Below are 10,895 nucleotides of genomic sequence, written 5' to 3' on the forward strand. Positions count from 1 at the left end.
CTAAAGTGAAACTGAAAGTGACCCGGCTGCTCAGTCGGGCTGTTCGGGATCGCTGCGGTGAAATCGCGGCGTCCCGAACAGCTGACCGGACACCCGGAGGGCCCTTACCTGCCTCCTCGGTGTCCGATCGACGAATGACTGCTCCGTGCCTGAGATCCAGGCAGGAGCAGTCAAGCGCCGATAATGCTGATCACAGGCGTGTTAATACACGCCAGTGATCAGCATAGGAGATCAGTGTGTGCAGTGTTATAGGTCCCTATGGGACCTATAACACTGCAAAAAAAATGTAAAAAAAAAGTGTTAATAAAGGTCATTTAACCCCTTCCCTAATAAAAGTTTGAATCACCCCACTTTTCCCATAAAAAAAATAAAACAGTGTAAAAAAATAAATAAATAAACATATGTGGTATCGCCGCATGCGTAAATGTCCCAACTATAAAAATATATCATTAATTAAACCGCACGGTCAATGGTGTACGCGCAAAAAAATTCCAAAGTCCAAAAAAGCGTATTTTGGTCACTTTTTATATCATTAAAAAAAATGAATAAAAAGTGATCAAAAAGTCCGATCAAAACAAAAATCATACCGATAAAAACTTCAGATCACGGCGCAAAAAATGAGTCCTCATACCGCCCTGCATGTAGTTATGATTTTTTCCAGAAGTGCGACAAAATCAAACCTATATAAGTAGGGTATCATTTTAACTGTATGGACTTACAGAATAATGATAAGGTGTAATTTTTACCTAAATATGCACTGTGTAGAAACAAAAGTTACAAAATGGCGTTTTTTTTTCGATTTTGTCGTACAATGATTTTTTTTTCCGTTCCGCCGAGCATTTTTGGGTAAAATGACTAATGTCACTGCAAAGTAGAATTGGCGACGCAAAAAATAAGCCATAATATGGATTTTTAGGTGGAAAATTGAAAGGGTTATGATTTTTAAAAGGTAAGGAGGAAAAAACGAAAGTGCAAAAACGGAAAAACCCTGAGTCCTTAAGGGGTTAAAGGCCTCTGAAAAATAAAAGGAGCAATTTCGTCGCTATGGGCAACTGTTCCACTTTTCTCTGCACAAGTTTTTATAAATCTCCACAGGATTCTTTTCTCTGCTTAAGTTCCGTCATTAACAGAATCAGCGAATGAAGCTCCGAACCCTGATGTGAACACAGCCTTACATGACTTGTAGCACATTTATTAGCTTTAGAACACACATTTAAAAACACTTTTTTATCGGAGCCAACAAAAAAACGTGTGACTTCCATTAGACTGGCCTGACCTAAATAGGCAAAAAATGTCAAAAGGCACATTACCTAAATTGGCCAAAAAGGAAAACGGGTGTGACCTAAATAGGCCAAACATGTTGGTGCATGATTTTGCCTTATAGTATAGTTGGACTAAACTTAGAATAATCACAACAAGTAGAGAAAATTGCCCTTTTCAATAGGCGCTGCAGCCAGGGGCGCCATCAGGGTCGTACAGGAAGTACTGCCGTCAGTGCTGCCGACTCTTTCACCATCCTCCTGCACTCCACAGAGATCATGGGACCTGCCCCCTCCCCCTACACTGCATGGTCTTTGCAGGGCCTAGCTGCTTGGAAGCTCTGGGGCTCAGCACTTCCACACACACAGGTTTCTCCTGGGCCCCTCCCCCACCACTCAGTAAGATCCCTGGTCTCTTGCTGTATACAACTCGGCAGTCGGGGAATAGGAGGGGGTTGCAGGCTGCACGTATGTGCACGTCATGTACCTAATTGTATGTATGTCTGCTAGTATTGTAATTGTATACATGTAAAGTGCATGTATCTGTGCAATGTATAGATGTTTCTGACATGGAAATCCTGATTCTGGCGTCTGCAAAAACATTGAACATGTTTAATGTCTTTGCGAATTCCGCAAGGAAATGCACTGCCGTTTATGAGACAGCGCATTTCCGAGTGGTCTTAGCGGTAACCAGTTAGTCAAATGTGCGGAATGTCCACACCTGTTTTTCATGCAGACATTCTGTACATTTTTTGCCCTTGTGAACACGGCCTAAGGGGGACAAGATGCTATGGCTTTATCAGGCCCCGATATTCCTGTTGGCAGCCCTGGCTGCAGCTCCAAAGTATTCCACAAACCATGAATTATAATATAAACAGCTAGAAAACGAGAGGGGAGAAAATGGTGCAGGGGGCGCTCCCTGAGAGAAATGTATTCACTGATGTGCACCCTCCACCACACCAACAGTGATATACCGACCTTGGAGGGGCCGCACTGGGACCTGTGCAGCCCTAGTATTGGATGAGCTGCTGCTCTCCCACCGGCATCGAGCTCCTAAATAAGGAGCCGATATGCAATGTGAGGAGAAAGGGTGAAAAGAAGCCGGTACAGTGGAGGCGCTGCTCGAATGGTGAAATTACTGAGAAACTCAGGCGGTGCAGGATAACGATTTTTATTTATATAAATTGGGACAACGCGTTTCGGCATCCACTGATGCCTTCCTCAGGTCCACTTAACAATTCCCATATTTCTATGTTCGAGAGCTGGAGGATGATCCTCTCTTGGCGTCTGCACCGCTGCTGGTGGAATTGTGCGCGGAATTGCGCGGGGACATGGGGGAGAAAGAAGTGAAGGGTTTTTCAGCCATTTCCACGCAAATTGCGCACGAATTCTGCACAAATTGCGCGCAAATTGCTTGCGAATTGCGCGTGAAAACGATGTCGGGCGGAATTTTTTTTTACCATTGACTTCAATTGATTTCTGCTAGCGGATTCCGCTTGAAGAATGAACATGTTCTTTCTTCAAGCGGAACGGAATTCAGCGTCGGAATTCTGCTAGCAGAATTTCCGCAGTGTGAACAGGACAGCAGAAATAACATTAAAGTCAATGGGCAGAGGAGATATGAATTAATTTGGAGCGGAGAATTCAAGAGGAGATTACTCGAGTAAATTCCTCTTGAGTTACTCCGTGTGAACGCACCCTAAATGTCCAAAAATTCCTCACTCCAAAATATATCAAGCACTGATGATTAGTGAGGTGACAATAAAACTTTGTTTTTATTCTTATCCAGTTAAAAGACAAAACAGTGAAAAATATTAATTAAGGTGACTATCAAAAATATCAAGGATGGTGTGCATAAATCATTTGGCCACCATCTGTTGATAATTAATAAAGTTCACGGCTCTCTTCACTAAAATAGTAGGCTGAGCAGACACATAAAACGCACTATTGACATACGTGCTAGTTCACACCGGCACATCATGTTCAACGAATCCTATTCATTATACCTGTATCGTTGATGGTCGGACTTATGTTCAATAGCCTGCTATGTTATTTACAATCTGTTTGTAATCACTCAGGTACACATTTTACATTGTCCTGCACCTAAATATACTTTATATCCAAATGTCCCATATCTGTGCATATGTTAGAATTGGGCAGCTGGTTTATGTCCCTTATGCAGTCCTCATGGTTGGTTCAATTCACATGCCATCTAGGATACTCGATATACAGTAATTTGGGTCACACAAGTGTGTGTTAGATAGACGTTTTGTGTGGATGTTTGACTATTTCTCTATTTCCTTAAACTAAGTCTATTAGATGTCATAGATGTCATTGGATATCAGGTTCTTTAGTAATGAGTCTTACACTATTTATCTATAGGACCTTTACCCCTGCATAAGGGATATAAACCAGCTGCCCGATTCTAACATATCCACAGATATGGGACATTTGGACATAAAGAATACTTAGGTTCAGGACAGTGTAAAATTTGTACCTGAGTGATTACAAACCAACTGTAAATAATATATATCAGGCTAATGAACACAAGTCTAACTATCAACGATCCAGGTATAATGAATAGGATTCGTTGAACATGATGTGCCGGTGTGAACTAGCACGTATATCAATAGTGTGTTATATGTGTCTGCTCAGCCTACTATTTTAGTGAAGAACATCAGTGCTTGATGAACTTAGGGAAGCTTATCGGCTTTCTGGGACTTATAGTTGATTGTGCTGTATATGACTGACTTGACTTGTTTGCAGCCCACACTAGACTTTAGTGACTTGGACTTGACTAACTTGCTGGACTTGACTTGGATTTCATTCCTCGAACTTAGTGCTTACCGCAAGGCTTTGACTTTCACCTGGGTAGTGGGGTTAACTGGTAGTAGATGCATGGTTGCTGGAATAGGCCTCAGGCCTCCTTCAGAATCACCTCACAGAAAGACTTCACACTTCACCAAACTGTACCACATCAAGAGAGAAAGAGAGTGAAGTAAACTCTAACCTCAATATATATGGGAGCAATTTAGAGAGATCCCATTGGCCGGATAAGTTACCTGGTTTGCCTTTGCATACTCCCTAACAATAAGGTCCATAACAAAATGATTCTTAAAGTAACAAGTGCATGGAAAATACCCATACATTAACCATTATATAACATTGTGAATTTATAGAGAGTCCTGAGGAGAGTGGGCCCAAGACGAACATTGAAGCAGCATCTGCCACACAGGATGGGCAGAAGTACAGAAGAACATGTGATTCTGTACTGGGTCACCACAATTCTGTTTTACTCTGGGATAATACACGAGGCGCTGACTTATGGGTCTCTATTTGTTTTTCTTTGTAGGGCAAAATTGGGGGAAAAAAAAACAAAAAGCAACACAATTTTAAAAAACTTTTGTGGGCTTCCATTTCTATCCAGTGCATCTTTATACTGTATGTCTACACAAATAAAGTGATACCCAATTTATATAGGTTTTGCTTTATTTTACTACTTTTAAAAAATTCTAACTTTTTACACGAAAATTATTGTGCTTCAAATTGTCCTCTTCTGACCCTTATAACTTTTTTATTTTTCTGCATCTAGGGATGTATAGGGGCTCATTTTTTGCACCTTGATGTGGTTTTTATCGGGACCATTTTTCTTTTGACGACACCTTTTGATCCTGTTTTATAGGTTTTTTTTCTTTCTAGTATATGAAGTGACCAAAAATACCCATTTCTGGACTTTGGAATTTACACATTTTTTTATGTTTTATTTTATTTATTCTTTTTTAAAAAAAATTCTTTGAAAAATGGGAAATGGGGGGGGTGATTTAAACTTTTATTAGGGAAGGGCTAAATGCATATTTCTTTCTTTCTTTCTTTTTTTTTTTTTTTTTACACTTTTAGTCCTTTCTCCATAGGAGAGCATTGTTCAGTGTTGTCAGTGCTCCATTGCTTCAGCCTGCCAAGACTGACAGGAGCTTTAGACCACCGATCGGATGGCAGGGAGGAAGGTAAGAGACCTCCCATCATCCTCTCAGCTGATCGGGATGCAGTAGTTTTGCTGCAGTCCCCATCAGCCCACTGAGCTAACCAGGAACGGGATTTACCGCTTTTAGACGCTGCGATCAACTTTGATCTCAGCATCTAAAGGGTTAATGCCAAACATCAGCCTGATCAATGATGGCATACAGCGGTAGCCCACATTAGACATAAATATATGTCCATTTGTGGGAAGGGGTTAAAGGTAGGCCAAATTAAACAATCAGCCTGAAAAATGTTAATAAAGCTGATGTATTAGAAGACTAAGAGGTGATGCCTTAAATGGCCACTGTCAGATCTAAAAACTTTTTATTTGTTGTTACTGATAAAAAATTTATGACCTTTTGTAATATGGTTGTTTAAATTTTTTTTGAATATTTAATTTAAAAAAGGCTAATGAAAACCCCACCACTAGGGGTCCCCATAGCTACTGGGACACTAACCAGTCCGGCAGCAGCACCAGGCTTGTCCATTAGTCATAGACAAGAGATGACTCAAAGACAGGGATGCATGAGCAGACCTTGAGCTAATGAAAAGAGGTATTTTTTTATAAATATAAGTGATAGAGGCATAAAAATGATGTACATTGTCAAAATTAGGAGTAACATAGTAGTTTTTTCTTTTTGTTTTTGTAGGATTTGATAGGTACGCTTTAAACTTCAAGGGAGCTTAAACCCTGCGCTGATGCGGCAATGCTTGTGCGCAATGTGTACGAATGTACATTCACTGTAAAAAAAAAATTTCAATTTTTGCTTGTAAATCTACTGTGCAGGAGTGGGCAGGAAGGGGGAGTTTTCATCCAGGGATAGTATTTACACCAGAATGTATTACTGTATGTGTGAAGTTCGAAAAATTATTAAAAAGTCGTACATAGTCCCACAGCTCATGTCAACCAAGAGCCAGTAGAAGAGCCAGTGGAAGAGCCAGCGTCTTGCTGGCACGGGCTGTGCAGGGCAAGCACCATTGACAATGAAAATGTCCTATGTGCTGTATACAACCTTACATAGCAAAAAAAAGAAAAATAGCCGGCACAGCTTCCTAATACACAGGTGCATGCTGCTGTGGCAAATATTAAGTATACAAAAAAGAAGATTGCAGCAGCACTCTTGGTCAAAAAATAGAGGCTCAGTGCACTTTTTGATCAAAACATGTCCCCCATCCACCACGCGGAGGTGGCCTCATTTCGGATGGGACCCTAACACATACAATCTTACACAGCAACAGGCTGTATAGAGAACCGCAGTGGCACTCCCATCACTAATGACAGGAGTACTCCTTTGTGCAGGTCAGACAGGGTACAGTATGCAGCAGTGCATAGCACATCGCTGTATAATTTACAGGAGTAAGACACCCACGTACTAGCTATACTCTTTGCTGGACAGGAGGTATAGCCACTGGCACAGCTTGTACACGCTAGGAACTTCTGGCAGTATAATGATGGGAGTCCCACTCCTGTAAAGTATACAGCGATGTGCTATGGCTCCACTATATACTGAATACAAATGTCACTTAAATGGTGATCACTTGTATTCACAATTTTACTGGAGCTACACATTACTATCCGGGATCCACAACCACAATGACAGCAGTGCTTGTTATTGGAGTTCTTCCGACTACAATATCACAGAGCACTAACGTTAGCACCAATGACTTCTTGCAACAACTGTATGGCTTGCATTGTTGTACAATGTGTGAAGTGTCATTCAGTACTCACAAGGTAGACCACAATAGATTTCGTTTTTGCAACAAATTTTGATATTGCATTCAGTTATAAGGTGCTTTCACACTCTAGTAATGTAAACAACAACACAATGAAACTTTCATTCATTGTTTCCACACTCACTGTCAGGGTGGGCTTGCGACCGTAATACATAGCTGGAACAATATTGTGATTGGAGTGGTCTAAGGGTAACACCACTGTAGATGACTCTAAGATCTTTAGGTTCACACCCAGAGACATACCTGAAACTGGTGGTATTTTCAGCCAACTCTGGGCTCTCTCTCAAGTAGCTCCATCCTTGATAAAGCTTCTGTAAGGTGTTTACAATGCAAATGTGAAGTATTGTTACACCAGTCATTTTAGTAAAAACAAGAATAGATAAATATATTTATGGTAAGATATTACTAGCCCCCTTTCCCTCATTGTGAAACTTAAATTGGAATGGTCTTTGAAGGTGTACATTTACTTTATATGGGTTGTAGCTATCACACAAACCATGTCCCAAAATATAACCATATAAAATATCTTACATATTGTACCAGCTACTTAGCAGTGCCAATATAATAATTCCAATGACAAACCAATGCCCATAGAGAAGGCGCAGGACTGAATTGTGGACATGTGTTTGGCATGGACCTAGGTAGTTAGGAGTCCCAGGAATCATATTGTGCTTCCAATGATATAATGATTCAATTTACAATTATCTAGAATTATTACTAATTCATTCCATTAATATACATAGCAGACAATTAAACGTGAAGGCCTGAACTGAGGTCTCACAAACAGTCATTTATGTAGATACTCTGCCATGTTTCCCTTAGTGTGTAATGTGCATTGATGCAGTGAGCTTAAATATTAAAAATAAAAAAAGTATATTGAATGAGTGTATTAGCTTTAAATAGCTTTAAATATCTATTTTATGGTTGCAATAAACAAACAAAACCACAGGAAAGCAATTTAAAGCTCAAGCAAGTTTATGAATAATAAAAGCATAGAAGAGATACATTTAAGCAATATTGCAAGATGTCAGAGTAAAAAACACTGCATCTATGGGATAACCTCTCTCCCTCCTTGCTTATTATGCTTTTCCATGTGTTCATTTGCTTTCATGGACAAATGCCAGCAGCTTCGATGCTGCATGACTGCAAAACCACTGCAGGATTTCCTAAAGCACAGATTTGCTGGCACTAGACAGAACTGGCTTTCTGTTTGTGCACAGTACTTCTAAGAATATAAATAGTGTATTCAGAAATATGCAGCCTCCTTTAGTAATCCTGAAGTTTCAAGTCTTGTCTTTCCACATACTGTACATTAAGAAATCAGCATTTCCATATGTTCCATATTCTGTTGTATGCATCTGTGTTTTAATATACAATAAGTAAGAAAAGGCTGAATAGTGCCCTAATGTGCATTGCATTATTCTTATGATAGTAATTTAATAACCGCGGCTTCCTGCTGGGGACAGCACATCGCTTCCTGGGGAATGATGTGGCCCTGTACAATAGGGCGCCCCAGCGGTCAGACCCCCGCAATCTATAACTTATCCCCTATACAAAGCATAGGGGATAAGTTATATTTCACTACAGTACTCCTTTAAATTTATTTTCCTGATAATGTGTAGATTCTCTCCCTTGTGTCGCCTCTGACTCCTTAAGGCATGGGCACCATAAAACCTCTAAAGGTGTCATGTGGTATGTGGCGCCATTAGCAGCAGTTCTTTAGATTGAGGATTGGGGTTCTATTTAAATTGAACTTGTTTGTACATTGGAACACAACAGTAGATAGCAAGCAGTAAAAGCGTCTTCACTTTATTGAAATCCAACAAAAACATTCCCCAGTGGATACAGGACATCAAGGTAAGAACAAGGAAATGCTAAACATGCATGGCACTTTTCAGGGCTTGTGACCCTGATCAAATGCAACGTCATAGGTGATAGCATGTGGGGCTTTATAGAGTGAAGAACAGGTGGAACAATTAGCAATGAGAGGAAAGAGATCTTCTATGTTCACCCCCACCGGCCAACTCACTGCCGTCCAATAATGCAAATGCCTATACACACCTATCACGTATGTCACAAACAAGAGTTCCCAAGAAACAACATAGGAAACATAAGCAAATACAAAACTATGCAAAAATAAATAGGAAAAAAAACATTCTCTTTAGTAATGAAGAATAAGATCCGATCTACAGTTTAAACCATAATGCCGGGATGTCCACAGCAGATAGATCCAGTAAACTTCTCTATTCCAGAGAGCTCTAATATAATCACCATCTCTCCTGGGTTGCTCAACTACCTCAATGCTATGAAATAAAAAAAAACTGTGACATAGCCTGAATGAGTATTACGGAAATGTTTAAATACACTTGATGTATTGGTGTTTAAAGGGGCACTCAGGTTCGTAAAAAAAAAAATTTTAAATCAACTAGTAAATACTCCCCTTAAGTGTTCTTGAATTATTTTCTTAAAGGGGTTCTCCGGTGCTTAGACATCTTATCCCCTATCCTTTGGATAGGGTTAAGATGTGTAAGCACCGGAGAACCCCTTTAAGAAAAGAATTCAAGAACATTTACTACTAGTTGATTAAAAAAAATTTGGATAGGGGATAAGATGTCTAAGCAATGGAGAACCCCTTTAAGCAGTCGTTTGGTGCTATCAACATATGAAATATTACATTGGCTGCACCAAATTTTGTACACAACAAATTTAGATTGACAGTTGATAAATCGTTTGATGGGGAGTACTTTATTATTAACAGTATTAATAACGCTAGCCGTCTTAGTTTGCACACTACACATCTTGGCTGACCACATAAAAAAAAAACTTTTAAAGATAGTCAAGTCGAATTAGATCACATTGAATTCTACACGACATGTTGAATTGTACATTGTATAGACTTTCGGATTTTAGGTATTCACTGGCTACCACTACCACTGGGCATACAAAATAGGAAATTCTCCAGCTCCCAGAACAAAGGATTCCTTTAGTGAAATTTAAAACTTCAAATTAAATAGCTATGCATTAAAATTTGGACAAACAAAAAAAACAATAAAAGGAAAATGCAGCTGCATGCAGCCATTAGAGATTAACGAATTTTAGAACAATTCAATATGGCCAATTTGTCGAATTTTCAAAAAAAATTAGTTTCAGCCTGAATATATTCGCAGTGAATTTCTATTAAAAATGGCTAATTCTGGCCTACAGAGAGCCTCATTAGGGGTGAACAACAACATGCCTTGCTGTAACACGCATAAGTTGTGTGCTGGGTTAGTGAAATAATACTGTTATTCAGTATGATATGCAGATTAGAGGTGCTGCTATTAGAATCACTGTTACAAAGTGGCACAATGACAGAGCCTGGAGGTGGCGGCAGCACGAGGAGACCAAATAGTGTCCGAATGACACAGCAGGGAGGTGGCGACAGCATGAGGAGTCCATATAGTGAATGAAAGACACAGCCTGGAGTTGGCGGCAGTAAGAGGAGATCATATAGTGGCTGAATGGCACAGCCTGGAGTTTGCGGCAGCATATAGTGGCTGAATGACACAGCCTGGAGGTGGCAGAAGCATGAGGAGACCATATAGTGGCTGCATGACATAGCCTGAAAAAGGCAGCAGCATGAGGAGAACCTATGGTGACAGTATCAAACAGCTTGGAGGGGTCATCAGCATGAGGAGAACATATGGTGGCAGAATGAGACAGCCTGGAGGGGGCATCAGCATGAGGAGAACATATGGTGGCAGAATGAGACAGCCTGGAGGTGGCATCAGCATGAGGAGAACATATGGTGGCAGAATGAGACAGCCTGGAGGTGGCATCAGCACGAGGAGAACATAAGATGGCAGAATAAGACATCAGGAGTCTTGAAAGTGACCCGGTGACAGA

Source organism: Hyla sarda, chromosome 5 (assembly GCF_029499605.1).
Source record: "Hyla sarda isolate aHylSar1 chromosome 5, aHylSar1.hap1, whole genome shotgun sequence".
In the NCBI taxonomy this organism is placed as follows: domain Eukaryota; kingdom Metazoa; phylum Chordata; class Amphibia; order Anura; family Hylidae; genus Hyla; species Hyla sarda.